General features: G+C 39.9%; 1 protein-coding gene across 8 annotated transcripts in view; it reads left to right on the forward strand.

Moving 5' to 3' along the window:
* The window catches only part of LOC137240104 (uncharacterized), a 1,657,600-nt gene that overhangs the window by 1,323,272 nt on the left and 319,231 nt on the right, over positions 1–15,097 (forward strand). The gene's annotated exons all lie outside the window — the stretch shown is intronic.

Genomic DNA, 15,097 nt, shown 5'->3' on the forward strand with positions numbered 1-15,097 from the left:
TAGCCTTTTCGCTTGCAGTACAAAACTATCGCACTACTATGCAGGCGGTCGGACTGGCAGATTACTTGAATGACCCTGTATTGCTCAACGATTTAGTAGCTAAATTGTCAAGCGACCAGACATTAAATTAGGGTAGTTATCGTTTATCACTCAGTAGGGTTGACATCGCCATTTTTGACAAATGGCTTTTTAGATTAGCTATGTGTGCGAGTGAAGTAACGATAAGTCAGACGTCTGCAGCTACACCTGATAACAATGAAATCAAAAAGGGTGGCCCCAGTGGTTCGGAGGCCAGAATTTCAGTTCACAACGTAGTCGATAAAAGGTAAGAGGTGAGGGATAAGGTTGCTGTATGCCCTAAGTGTAGCGTCAATCATAAGCTGTCGGATTGTACTGAATTCACCGCACTCTCACGCAACGAGCAGTTCATACGAGAAAACAAGCTTTGTTTGCGATGCTTCAATGCGCATTACGTTCGTCGATGTTCTTTGAGGAAAAAGTGTGGGTCGATGGCTGCCTGATGGCACACAATCTTCCCTTGCACATACCCACTCCTTTAAACAACAGCGCTAACCAAGGGCAAGTCGCGTTATACCATGAACGGTCGATAAAAGAACAAACAAACACTCTATTTAGGTATATAGCCGTCACAGTTCATAGCGCATCGAAATCTATAAATACATATGCACATATCGACGAAGGTGCCTCCTGCAACTTAATTGAAAGTGACCTTTCAAATGAACTTAACTTGGACGGGCCGTCTGAAGAGGTATGTTTCGTTGGACTAGCGAAATTACGCAAAGCGAGCAACATTCGAAGTTTGTAGGTTTCGAAATTACACCGATACAACCGAGAGGTTACGAGGTGTGAGAACTATCGCGTATATAGGCCTCCCTGTTCAAACGTTAGATAGCGCTACGATAGAAAAACACTATCATCTCAAAAGTCTTCCCCTAATGCCCTATAATGCGGTCAGGGCTCCGATTCTTATTGGAGTAGATAACGCTAAAATCGGGGTGCCGCTTGAAATCAAGGAGCACCGCGGGTCCGATCTGATTGCTGCTAGATGCCGATTGGGATGGACGGTTTTCGGACGCAACTAATCCGGCCATGCTGCAATGCCGCGATTGCTTCATATTTGCGGCCGTGACCCTACCAGCAGTGAGCGCATGGATGAACAGATAATAGCATACTTTGGTGTCTACGCCCCATCTAAGCCACTCCACTCCACGGAAGATGAACGCTCCTTACACCTCATTGAAAGTTGGAGTTGAAGTTTCTGCCGTACGGGAAGATGTGGGAAACAGGTTTGCTTTGGAAACTTGCTTTGCCGTGGACTTGCCGGATTCGGATATTATATAAACATTATGGTAATAGGGTCCTTTTGTGTCGTATGGCCAGACGCCAGAGGTATGGCAAGCAATAGTCAAATCGATACACTCACTGTAACTTTCTTGTTGCGTAATCCAAAATCGCAGGAACTTTCTTCACAATTGAATGAGAACAATAGGTAGGCTAATTGTGCATTTTATTTACATATAAGCGGGGGCTACCGTGGTGTGATGGTAGCGTGCTCCGCCTGCCACACCGTATGCCGTGGGTTCGCATCCCCGGGCAAAGCAACATCAAAATTTTAGAAATAAGGTTTTTGGGCTCGCCCCTCGGCAGTGTTTAGCAAGCGCTCCGAGTGTATTTCTGCCATGAAAAGCTCTCAGTGAAAACTTATCTGCCTCGCAGATGACGTTCGGAGTCGGCGTAAAACATGTAGGTCTCGTCCAGCCAATTTGTAGGGAAAGTTAAGAGGAGCACGACGCAAATTGGAAGAGAAGCTCGGCTTTAGATCTCTTCGGAGGTTATAACGCCTTACATTTATTTATTTATTATTGGCATATAAGATAAGTGGAGTTAGTGGTACACAGTAATTTGATTGAGGTTTTTAACTTCAAAAATATATATATCCAAGGTAAAAGGTTGAAAAAAGTACTCGTGTGGATGGTGAAAATTGCCCGTCTATGTATTGCGGATGCCGGAAGTATATGTATATATTGCGGATGCCGGAAGTTGGCTGCATATTACAAACTTTATGTTAGCAACTATATCGCGTTCCACTGAGTTCGAACCTTATTTTACCAACTAGGTGCGCTCCGCTGAGTTGGAACCTTATGGTTGTGAAAAGATTAATGTACTCGTTGCATATTGTACAGGCACATCGCAATCTATCATATTTGGAGGCCAAGATGAAACGCGACCCTGAACTCTATAAGTTTATGGTCGACAAAATAAATGACTGCAAGAAGAAAGGCTACGTAAGCAAATTGGAAAAACATGAAATATTGGCAAGTGGTAAGTCATGGTACCTTCCCATATTTAAGGTATTTAACGCCAACAAAGACAAAACCAGGTTGCTTTGGGACGCCGCAGCTAGGGTCAGAGATACATCGTTAAACAGCATGTTGCTAAAAGGGCCACACCAGTTGAAATTAATGATAGGAGTCCTGCTTCGATTCCTGGAGAGGTCCGTGGCGATATGCTGAGACATACGAGAAATGTTCCATCAGGTAAGGGTGGTCAAAGATGACCAGGCAGCGCAGAAGTTCTTATGGCGAGGCGGCGACCCGAATCGACAACCAGAGGTATATGCTATGTGCGTTATGACATTAGGGGCTTCGTGCTCCTATTCATTGGCAAACTACGTGAAAAACCGAATGCTGACTGCTTCAACGAGATCCATGCCGAAGCTGCAAAGGTAATTATCGACAACACGTTCGTCGACGACTGGCTCTAAAGCGCAGAGAGTGAGGAGGAGCTAACGCGTACAGCCATTGACGTTTGATGGATTCACAACGAAGGCGGATTTGAAATGGGAAATTGGGTATCAAACTTGAAGAGTACGTTGACTGCCCTTTGTGATGTTTTAACGAGCCCGTAGCTACCGTCCAAAAGGTTTTAGGAATGTGGGGGCTGCCAGAGTCTGATGAGCTTACGTTTGTGGAACGGTTTCCACCAGATGAATTCGATGAGTCAACGTTTCCGTCAAAGCGTCAGGTTCTGCGCACGATCATGAAAATATTTGACCCTTTGGGACTCTTCGGGTACGTAGTCATACAAGCAAAAATAATTCTACAAGATATTTGGCGCTCTGGAGTCGACTGAGATGAGCCTATCGGAGAAAAAGAACGCAGAAGATGGTGGAAATGGATGAGACGAATTTTATCGATAAACACCGTTCGGATTTCTCGCTGCTACATATTCGCCAGCCCTAGTCCATCAAATCATCTGCACGTCTTCGTGGACGCAAGTATGAACGCTTACGCTGCCGTTGCGTACATACCAGCAGATAAAGGAAACGAGTTGAGTTTTTCACTGTTGGCTTCAAAGAGACGAGTGGCGCCACTAAAACCTCTTTCAATACGGAGACTAGAGTTATTAGCGACAGTTCTGGGTCTGAGGCTAGCAAATTTTGTAAGTGACCATTAAAAGAATGTACACGTAAGTGCACGGACTCAAAAATGTTGTATATTGGGTGCGAACAGATGCAAGGAAATTCCATCAATTCGTTGCGTTAGGCGTTGGAGAAATTCTGGAAAGTTCCAGTACTAGAGAATGGAGGTGGCTCCCATCATCTGAAAATATCGCCGATGAGGGTACGAAATGGAACGAAGAACGCGAGTTTGATGATAATACGCGTTGGTTTAGAGGGCCGAGGTTTTTAAGTAAACCCGAATCTGAGTGGGCCGTGACAGACTTAGCAGGAAATACAATAGAGGAAGTCGCAGTGATCCATCACATAAGCGTAGGCACGCTCGGGCCACCTGTTTTTTCGGCAACATCTGCTGATAGCAATAGATTCAGCACGTGGGAGAAACTCCGCCTTACGCAGATGTTCGTTCTGTGTTTCCTGCGAAGGGTTTTGAAAAGTAAAACCCATTCCTTACAATCGCTATTCGAAGGGCGTGCCAACGAAGCGGCGGAGTTCGCCCTAATAGCCACGTGAAAGGGGGAAGCATTTACCGAGGAGATAGGGAGCCTGAAAACTGGACAAAGTATTCAGCGGCGATCTGCATTCTATAAGTGGTCGCCATACCTGGACGAGAACGGAGTCCTTCGCGTAAAGGGACGAATCGATCGCATAGACGGCGTATATATCAACTTAAAACTTCCAATATTTTTGCCGAGAAACCACAGAGTAACGCATTTAATAACTGATTTTTACCATAGAAAATTTCACCATCACCATAATGAGATTACCGTGTCTTCTCTACGCACAATTGTTAGAGACTGCGCCAGGTGTTGCCAGATATGTCGTTATCGTAAGGCAAATCCACATACTTATAACTTACCAGCTTTATAGCATTCAAAATATTGTTTTCTAAGTAGAAACTATATGCAGAGTTAATATATCTTATATGATTTTGCAACAATAATGATTTAATATGAATGGGCAAATAATTAACATATATATCAAATATTAATTTTTCATTATTCTCAGGAGTATATAAATTATCTGGTTCTAAACCAAATTTTGTGTTCATTTCAAAATATTTCTTAATTTAAAATGTAGATCCTCAATATTTTTTTTTGCATTTACATTTAGAGCATCAGTTCTCAAATTAAAAAATCCCTTTAATACCCAACTCTTCTTTTAACTTTATAATTACACTTTCCCAAGTAGGATTAACTAATGTCTCAACTACTCTCAATGCTTTACCCTGCAACCGATTACCTAAAGCAGTTTGAGGAGTCCTTGATATTTTGCCCGTGTTAACTGTAAAACGGTTGTTACGTCCCTTAAATAATTTGATAATGTATAATCACTACCTCCGTTGAATGCAGGTAGACTTCTTGTTTCACGAAGACATTCAGCTAAAGTTAGAGCCATGTTTATAATTATGAAGTTGAGTTGTTGTGAAAATCTGGAAAATGATGCTGCAACTTCCTTCTTTCGTTTGTTTAATTTGTAAATCTAATTGTTTATTACTTAGAATTATTTTACATTCTTTTAATGAAACAGTCTTTCACAATTTTTTTTTATTATTTGTTAATATATACTAAATAAAAGCCCTTAAATAGTTTTCAATATTTAAAAGTTTTTGTTTTTTTTTTTTTGTTTTTACACAATTTTTATTAGTCTTCTTTTTTTTTAGTAATTCTCTATATATTATTTTTCACATAAACCACTGTTTTGTTAAATAGAGGTAATTCCAGATTAGTTGTTGGTGAAGTTTGTGTAATCATTTCTTTGTTGGTAAGGTTTTTATTTGATGTATTCGCGTCTTAGTTTCCTCTCATTATATTTTTCTATCTATAGCTTCAATTGTTCGATCGCTGGATACAAGATACAAAAAATGGAGGTAGTTCCATTTAGTGTGACGTTAGCCTATTTATAATAATATCTATCTTTTCTTTTAAGAAATTTATTTAGCAGAACATATGTAAATTAAAAAATTAATTTAAGTGAGTTATAGAAAAGAAACTAAAAAAAATTATTGTTTGAAGTCTTTTTTACTTTCAAGTCTGGGCAATTTCGCACGGTTCTCTAATGTCGTCGCCATAACAGCCTCTACATTTTCCGGTATAACCCGTTTGGAAACGCTAGCTAGCAACTGAACATGTCGTTCCGTTCCTTGTATGTGTGATGGAATTTTTGGATCATTAAACGGTGGATCATCTTGATTTAAATATTCCTTCAATGTATCGTACGGAATGCTTCGCGTGAATGGTGGTTCAAATACGATATTTATATCATTCAAATTGATCATTTCCGTATAACTTGTGCAATTAAAGTTTATATCTGGTTTTTTATAAACTCTTAGTTCCATTGGCTCGTCAACATCGGTTCGATAGCGTAGAATTTTCTTGATAGCACAGTCGCGCTTTTCTTTGCTATCATCGAACAACATTGATAACAAGATATTTTCCGAATGCGCATAATATGAATTATCTTTAATTACTTGATTGACAATTTTGCGTAAACGAGATTCTAGAAATCGTGACCAACCAATGAACTTGAAAAATAATGCACTGCCGTACACGACAGAGCTGTAATACTTGACATTGAAGTACATTGGCACATAACATTTAATTATAAATTCAACCAGAATTCTTAAATTTGCATCTGGATTTTCCGTTGTCACATATAATCGCAATAATCTAGCGGCCTTGGTGAGCCACCGAGAATGTACAATTTTCCCTGATTTGATGTTAGCCAGATCCACCGGAACCACGCCGCTAGAAATTGCATGGGCCATGTCGTATAAGCACTTCGAACAGGTGGAAAATTGAATTTTTTCTGGAGCAGGGGGCATATTTTGCAACTCAATTTTCTGGAAGCCGTCCACCACCTGAAAATATATAATAATAAAATAATTAAAAATGGTTGACAATTATAATAAAGGAGTGATAGCAATAACATGCCGGAAGAGTTTCACAAGTTTCGATTTGACGGCTCAGTTTTCCGGTTGCCGATCTTGGTCCAGTGCTGGTTGATTTATCCAAAGCTTTAAACAAATGCCGAAACGGAAGTTCGTTGAAGTGTAGAAGCAAACGAACCAATGCAATGGTCTTTTTAACAGCAATTCGAATCGTCGTATAATTCCACCGTGTGGGCCAGTGTTTGTTGGCTCACCGTCAGTGCATATTCCAATTAATGCATCCAGTGATATATTTTTATCGTTGAAAAAACCACTTAATTTGGTTGTTTTGTATTCAGCGGTTTCATGTTCCAGTCTTACGTAACCAATCAATTCAGAATTGGGTTCTCTCAAAATAACAAGATGAGGTTCTTTTACCATCCTAGTATGATACTTCTCATCAATTTTATCTATCGTTAAAGTATCATCTTTTCTGCCATCGAATGAAAACGCTAACAAATTGGTATCATCTAACCGTTTGCGAAGCACTTCTTGTCTGCATTTCTCTTTTTCTCTGCGAACTTTCGATTTATCCATGATGAGAGGTTTCCCATACTTACTTACTTACTTAATTGGCGCTTAACCGTCTAAACGGTCAGTCGCTCCTTCGCTCCGCCAACCGGCGCCAATTCGTCACACCAAGGGAGTTTAAGTCGTTTTCCACCTGGTCCTTCCAACGGAGTGGGGGCCGCCCTCTACCTCTGCTTCCATAGGCGGGTTCCGATAGAAAGACTTTCTTGGCCGGAGCATCATCTTTCATTCGCAAAACATGGCCTAGCCAGCGCAGCCGCTGCGCTTTAATTCGCTGGACTATGTTGATGTCTGCGTATAGCTCGTACAGCTCATCATTAAATCTTCTTCGGTACTCGCCATCGCCAACGCGTAGAGGTCCATAAATCTTTCGAAGAACTTTTCTCTCGAACACTCCCAAAGCATTATTTCCATACCAAGTTTTTCCCAAATTCCAATCAACTTATCTTGTACTTGAATAGTGATGGGAAAACTTTTATGGGAAAACTTTTTTTGTTCTGTTTTAGCACGTTCGCTTAAGTAAAAATAATATCTCAAGATATCCAGATGGGTTGGTAAATTAATATTAGTTAAATCAGTAGACACACCAAAAAAAGCAACATCATGCTTGGGTATATGACTCATTGGGTTTTCGATAGTTGTTGATGTAATTGCTTCATCTTGCGGTGTAGAGGATGGTGGATTCATTGTAAACTTTTTGATTTGGAATGGTCACTTCACTTATTATTTTTTATGAAATATTTTTTTATCTGAAATTAGCACTTCACACTTTGAGTTCTTCACAACGACTTAATGCATTCACAAAAACTGTTGCGTTATATATGGTCTACGAGACGAGGTAATAAGAATGAAATGGTAATTTCAATTCTACCTGCTGTGTCTTGTGGTGGCTTAAAAAAAACAACACAAGCAATTTTACGATCTGCAATTGTGTCACAGTGATACCTTCATTTTTTAAAACGGTTGAATAAAAAACCCACACAACTATGTTTACGACATGCAAATGCATCACAGTGATGCCTTGGTTTTAAAAGGGTTGTAAAAACGCTAATTTCTAATAATTTTTTTTAATTTCTTTTCTATTACTAAGTTAAATTAATTTTTTCATTTACATATGTTCTGACTAAATAAATTTCTAAAGAGAAAAATAAACTCCAAAAAGAAAAAACATAGACATTTCGCTGATTTTTTCATGTAAATTGCAAAACCGTCGATTTTTTGAAATGTTTGTATGGTGAACCCCAGAGGGGTTCCAGGGGGTGTGCCACTGGCATCGGTGGGTCGGGCCTCCAAAGTTAGTGGGGGTCGGTCATACATTTGGACTCGATTGGAGCACTCTAAATGGGTCAAAGTGGGATTTTTCAAAATTTGCCCCTACCCAAAATTTCGACCCAAATTGGGGGACACCAGAATTCGTTTTAGAGGTATTGTTCCTTCGGCAAAGTTTCTTATTTTGATCCCTAGAATATGATTTTCACAGAGCAATGGGCGATTTTTTTGCCTCCCCACAAATTGACCCGGCGTAATATATATATATGTATATATACTTATAAACATGTTAATATGATATACTTTATATAAAATACTTATCTTTTTGAAATACTTTCATTGTATAAAATCTTTACCTTCACCCTGTGTCAATTAGTTAACTTACCGTTTGCATAAAATATGCATATTTAAGATATACCTACATATTTACATATGTACTTACAGTTTTCTTAACTCTGCATATTCCAGAAGATAAATCTAATGATGTAAATATGTCATCCTATCTCTTTAAGTTAAGAAGTAAAATGGTCCAACGGAGTGCACTGGACCGTTTTTAAGTTAGTTATTCGCCATCCGCCTAACTATAATCGCCTAAAAAATAAATACGCAAAGGTGTTAAATCCCCAATTGAGGAGATGTGTGGAATAACGGTAAAAGCTTGATTACCTTTTGATAAAAGTGAAAAAAAAACGTAACAATACAGGTAAAAATAAATTTATAATAATCCTACTTGGTAAGATTTTAGATAGTATGATTCTTTAATAAGAAAAAGTAATAAATTTTATATATACATAATTTTATTAGAAAATTGATGATTTCTTGTTTTTTTAGTTATACCGTTATTCCATAGATCGAATATCAAATATTTGGATTGAGATACTTTATTAAGCAAAATAGTAGATATATTAATAACCATTGTTAAATACATTATATTCTATTTCTAGAAGACCCGGCAGACGTTGTCCTGCCCTAAATTTGGCCAATCTGCATACATTTTAATAAGCTTTTTCTGTCTGACTCTGCCCTCCCCTTTTTTCACTTTTTCCTAATCCTTTTATTCACTCCTCCCTCCGTCTTTTTCGCTTCATCTATCTCCATCTTCGTCTCATTCTATCTCTTTCTCAATCTCCTTCTCTCTTTTCTCTTCTCTCAATTTCTTCTCATTCTTTTGCATCCCTTATTGCCTGTCCCAGAAGGTGGTATGTATTTTATTCCAGTCCCAGTTGCAGTCCCATTCCGAGTCTCAGTCCCAGTCCTAGTCCTAATCACAGTCCCAGTCCATCTCTGGATAATATATTACTCTGTACTAAAGCACTCATCAACAGCTTTCATTTGATATCCATATTGTATAACCACTGTCTAGGCATTCACTGGCCCACGTTTTGGCCTATATCTCCAGACCCTAGTCACCCAGGGGTATGAAAATTACCCTCTGCTAAAGCACTCATCCACAGCTTTCATTTGATATCCACATTCCATAAGCACATTCTAGAGGTACCCGGGTCCACGTTTTGGCCTATATCTCGAGACTCTAGTCACCCAGGTGTGTGAAAATTACCCTCTGCTAAAGCACTCATCCACAGCTTTCATTTGATATCCACATTCCATAAGCACATTCTAGAGGTACCCGGGTCCACGTTTTGGCCTATATCTCGAGACTCTAGTCACCCAGGCGTATGAAAATTACCCTCTAATAAAGCACTCATCAACAGCTTTCATTTGATATCCATATTATATAAACACATTCTAGGGGTGCCCGTGCCCACGTTTTGGCCTATATCTCGAGACCCTAGTCACCCAGGGGTTTGAAAATTACCCTCTACTAAAGCACTCATCAACAGCTTTCATCTGATATCCATATTCTATATACACATTCTAGGGGTACCCAGGTCCACGTTTTTGCCTATATCTCGAGACCCTAGTCACCCAGGGGTATGAAAATTACCATCTACTAAAGCGCTCATCAACAGCTTTCATTTGGTATCCATATTCTAAAAACACACTCTAGGGGTACCCGAGTCCACGTTTTGGCCTATATCTCGAGACCCTAGTCACCAATAGGTATGAAAACTACCCTGTACTAAAGCACTCATCAACAGCTTTCATTTGATATCCATATTGTATAAACACATTCTAGGGGTGCCCGGGTCCACGTTTTTGCCTATATCTCGAGACCCTAGTCACCCAGGGGTATGAAAATTACCCTCTACTAAAGTACTCATCAACAGCTTTCATTTGATATCCACATTCTATACATACACTCTAGGGGTACCCGGGTCCACGTTTTGGCCTATATCTCGAGACCCTAGAGACCTAACGTATATTTCAAGTTAGATCAAACTACACACGGGGTGCAAAACAAATTCAAAATCGGTTCAGTAGTTTAGGAGTCCATTGTCCTCAATTGTGTGACACGTGTTTTTTATATATTGAGATTTAGAAATGCTTATAACTATTTATTATTTATTTTTGTTATTTTTAGCAATCTGTTTATTTACAACTTTTCTCATTTTTAACCTTTTTTCTATTTTTAACAATGGAGTTCGCTGTCTGCTTAGTCGTTTTTGAAACCACTTCAATTCTTTTATTTTTCAGTTCTTTCTGCTCTATTACGACATTGAATATATTTTTACACCATATCGGTGCTTCACTACTGCACAATTTTAAAATAAATGAAGCTAATATCTTTGTTTAAATATAACTATTATTTTCTAAGATTAATATGGTATGTGTATTTAATCGTGCTCTTTTTATTTAGTTGATTTATGGAAAAACGGTATAACTCGACTTACACCATTATTCCACACATCGCCTCAATTGTTAAAATAAATAATTAAATAATAAATAATAATATATATTTAAAACGAAAGTTGTCGCACTTTTTATTTATTAAAGAGAAGTGCTACTTCCCCTTACTCCCTCAGTGCACCTACCCTCATAGTGCGTTTTTATACACTGACGATCTCAGTGAGGTACATAACGGTCTAAGTGGAGGTAATCATGAAATGACGAAGATGCTCGAGAAAATTAAGTAGATATTCTATTGGGTTGGTTGCCGACAGTTGGTCACTGAACTGGATTGCCAACTGCAAGGTTTGCAACAGATCAAAAGGGCCCAAACCCCGAAGTCATGGCCAGATACGATGAAGCAATTAATTCGGATGGTTTTCTGGATGAAGATTTGGTGCTGTTATATAACCCACAACGAAAGAAAGGTTTTCCAATAGTAGGTAGCCCATACAAAGTTGTAAGACGAATAAACGATGCGGTTTACCACATACAAACCATTGACAAACTACAAAATGGAATGAAAGTTGTTTATTTGGAAAGGCTGGCAGTTTGGTGAATGTTACCAGTTTCGCATGGATGGCACCAGTGAGAAGTCATAAGAGATCAGACGTTAACAAATACATGTAAATAACAGCTAAAAGTGCAGGAGTTATTACTCACACATATACACGCATATAACAAGATGACAAACGTGAATATGAGCACAGAAATGAGAAATAAATAAGCAACTCGAGAAGGTTGTTCGTGAAAAGTCTGGACCCTAGGATAAGTAGGTGACCGAAGCTACAGGGGTATAAAAGCGGCGCAAGCTGAAAAAGAATCAGTCAGTGTACAAAAGCGTGGTGGCAGCGGCGCGCACCCACGTAATTGTAAAAAGGTATAGGTTTAGGCAAAAAGGAAGAGAATAAGAACAAAAGAAAGGTTTCGTGAATAAATGGAATTACAAAGGGCTTTTTTTATTAACTGTATAGAAATAAAACAAGTGTTAAGAGTTGGTTTAACAAATGTTGTGGAAAATGGTATATGATAATAATTTTTAAAATTTGCACTTACGTGAACGTGAGATTACGTGTACCTTTGCTGGCTGCTGGATTCAAGAGGCCGAGCCTCTTTGCGACATGAGCCGATGAACCAACGAACCTTCGTTGGGTTTCCTGGTAACAAAGTTGCTGTACCGCGGGCTCACAGCGGTAAAAATCTAAGATACATACGTACTACCACTCACAGATGACTGTGTGTATTAGTGATCACAAGCATATGTGGGTGGTAGTAAACGAAGGAAAATAGCTAAAGAAAATTATGTTAGGAGGGGGGGGGGGGATATATATAGGCCTGTGGCCTAAACAGTCAGTTTAATTTTAACAGTGAAGTACGCGGGCAATCTAATTGTGAAGTACTACTACCAAAGTAGTGTAAATAAAGAACATTCGCTTTACTGAATGTTTGAGTTATTTATTCGACAGTTTAGCGATTCGAACGATAGAGAAGGGCAGAATAATCAAGAATTTCCTTAAATTAGCCACAATTCTATTTGCGTACTCAGCGATAATTAAGTTTAAAACACCATTTTAAAGAAATAAGTTCTTAAAAACGATCAATGACTTTAAACGCGTGAACAAAAGTCCACTCCTCCTCACCCACTTTAGTATGTGCTCCAATGCGCGGATACTACAACGAGCAACGAGTAAAGTAAGAGAAACCATGAAGTATTTAAGTTGTCGTTGCACTTTAAGAAGAGAAGGGAGCTGGGGGCAGTTTTTATTAAGCGTGGCAGAGTCTTCATAAAGTGCTCTACTGATTAGTCTCCATGCTTCTGAATCGGTAGAAGCTCTACATGACCTACTACAAAAAAGTGCTGCAAGGGAAGTTAAATCCTTTCGGTACAATATTATTAATACGGGGTGCATCGAAGAATGTAAAAACCATATGTCACGAACCTTTGAAAACAGCCAGGACCTACAGGATGTTTAGACTTGTTAAATTAATACTAGTTATTTCTTTATGTTCTCTTTACTTATTAATACTACACATATATTTTCTACACTTTTCTGACCTTGTTGAATCAAATGACATAGTTTTTTCAATTTGTAATTTAAATCGCAAATGCGGTGCTATAGTGCCGAAATAAATTTTTCGTGAATACATGAATAAAGGTTTCGTGAATACATGGAATTACAAATGGCTTTTTTATTAACTGTATAGAAATACAACAAGTGTTAAGAATTGGTTTAACAAATGTTGTGGAAAATGGTATATGATAATAATTTTGAAAATTTGCACTTTTACTTTTGTACCTTTGCTGGCTGCTGGATTCAAAGAGGACGAGCCTCTTTGCGACTTGAGCCGATAAACCCACGATACAGCTCCTTCGTTGGGTTTCCCGGCAACAAAGTTGCTGTACCGCGGGCTTACAGCGGTAAAAATCTAAGATAGATACGTACTACCACTCACAGATGCCTGTGTGTATTAGTGATCACAAGCATATGTGGGTGGTAGTAAACGAAGGAAAATAACTAAAGAAAATTATGTTACGAGGGGGAAGGGGTGTTATATTTAGGCCTGCGGCCTAAGGATACCGGCCCCCTTGCCGTAAGCAACAAAGAAAAAATTAAAAAAGGAGTTCCATGTCATCGCACGTCCAGTAAGGCGCTGTAACGAAATATCGCAGTGCAGATGCGGACTGCAAGCACTGCACGCCAGATGGTTGACCTCACGTTTCGCTCTCCTGTGGAAAAAGAAAAGAAGTTATTAAATATACGTACGTGGTTTTAAATTCCGTGCATATTTACTTAAATATACTGTCGATGCCGGTGTACCGCTCACCATCAATTCGGCGTATATGTAAGCGCCGAGTGTAAGCCGTATTGGTGTTGAGCGGTAGAATTGCGGATCCGCTAGCCGCGGCAATCTTCGGGTCCACATTGGACGGTGGACTCAAGCGGTAATGGCTTTCGACGAAAGCTGCTTGAGTTGTTATGTGCGTCGATGACCCGAATTTGCCACGCAGTACGGGTGTGCATTGCCCATGTCCTTGACGCTCCAATTGTAAGTCGCGTACCAGCTCTGCACCGGCGATGGTGCTGGTGGCACAGGAATCGATGATGGCACGAACCAAGTGTAAGTACTGGCGTGATTCGATGCGCACGATGGCCGTCGGCGCAATAGGTACGAAAGGTCGCATGATGGGAGCTGGAGTAGCTTGGAGGAGTCGACCTGTACGAAAACCTTCCGTTGTGTCGCGCGATAGTGTTCGTATATTTTGGGCGGCAGAAGGGTAGGGCGTCGATTTATTTCGCGTTGTGATGCTTTGGTCGGGCCTCCTTGGAGTCTGATGTCGCGGTACTGCCAGTTGGCTCGTTCGTCTCGATGTTTATTTGCTTTCGCCGCGCTTCTTTCATGCTGTAACAGCGGCCGGAAACTGCGCATCCCATGATTGACCGTTGACCGCCTTGTCTCCATTTTACCTCTTTCTTCCTCGGCCTTTGCTCTCTCCTCCTCCACCTGCTGAGCCCAGGATTTAGCCGGTCCCGAGAGGTTGATTGACAACGCGTCGGACGTGTTGTCGTTGCCATTTGTGGTTGTCTCGTCGCATAGCGGCCGACGCTCATCTAAATGAAGCGTAGTGTGGTGCGTCTCTTGGCATCTCTTGCAGCGATACTTGCTGGTGCACTTGTCCACCCGGTGAAAGGGTGACAGACAGTTCGGACAGTACTTGTGCAGGAGCACGGCCCGCAACCTCTCTTCCGGGGATTTTTTTCTTTATTCGGCACAGCGTCGGACACTATGGTCCCTGCCGCAGAGCTGGCACGCGACGTCGAAACGCTTTGCGCCTCCCTCTGACTTGGCCAATAAGGTTTGGTAACGGGACATGATCTGAAAGAATATTGGTATCATTGATCATGTCCAAATTGGGTTTGGCGGAATGTTGTTTGGGTGGTGTAAACCAAAAAAATTATCCCTAATATATTTTCGCAAAGAAAAAAATTGTATTGAAATAAAATTAAATTGAAATAAAAGATTAAAGGCCATAAGTAAATACTTATGTGCGCGAAGAGACGAAGAAAAAACGGATTTAGCACTCATCCATGTGATGTGGC

This window comes from Eurosta solidaginis, chromosome 2 (assembly GCF_040869045.1).
Source record: "Eurosta solidaginis isolate ZX-2024a chromosome 2, ASM4086904v1, whole genome shotgun sequence".
NCBI lineage: Eukaryota > Metazoa > Arthropoda > Insecta > Diptera > Tephritidae > Eurosta > Eurosta solidaginis.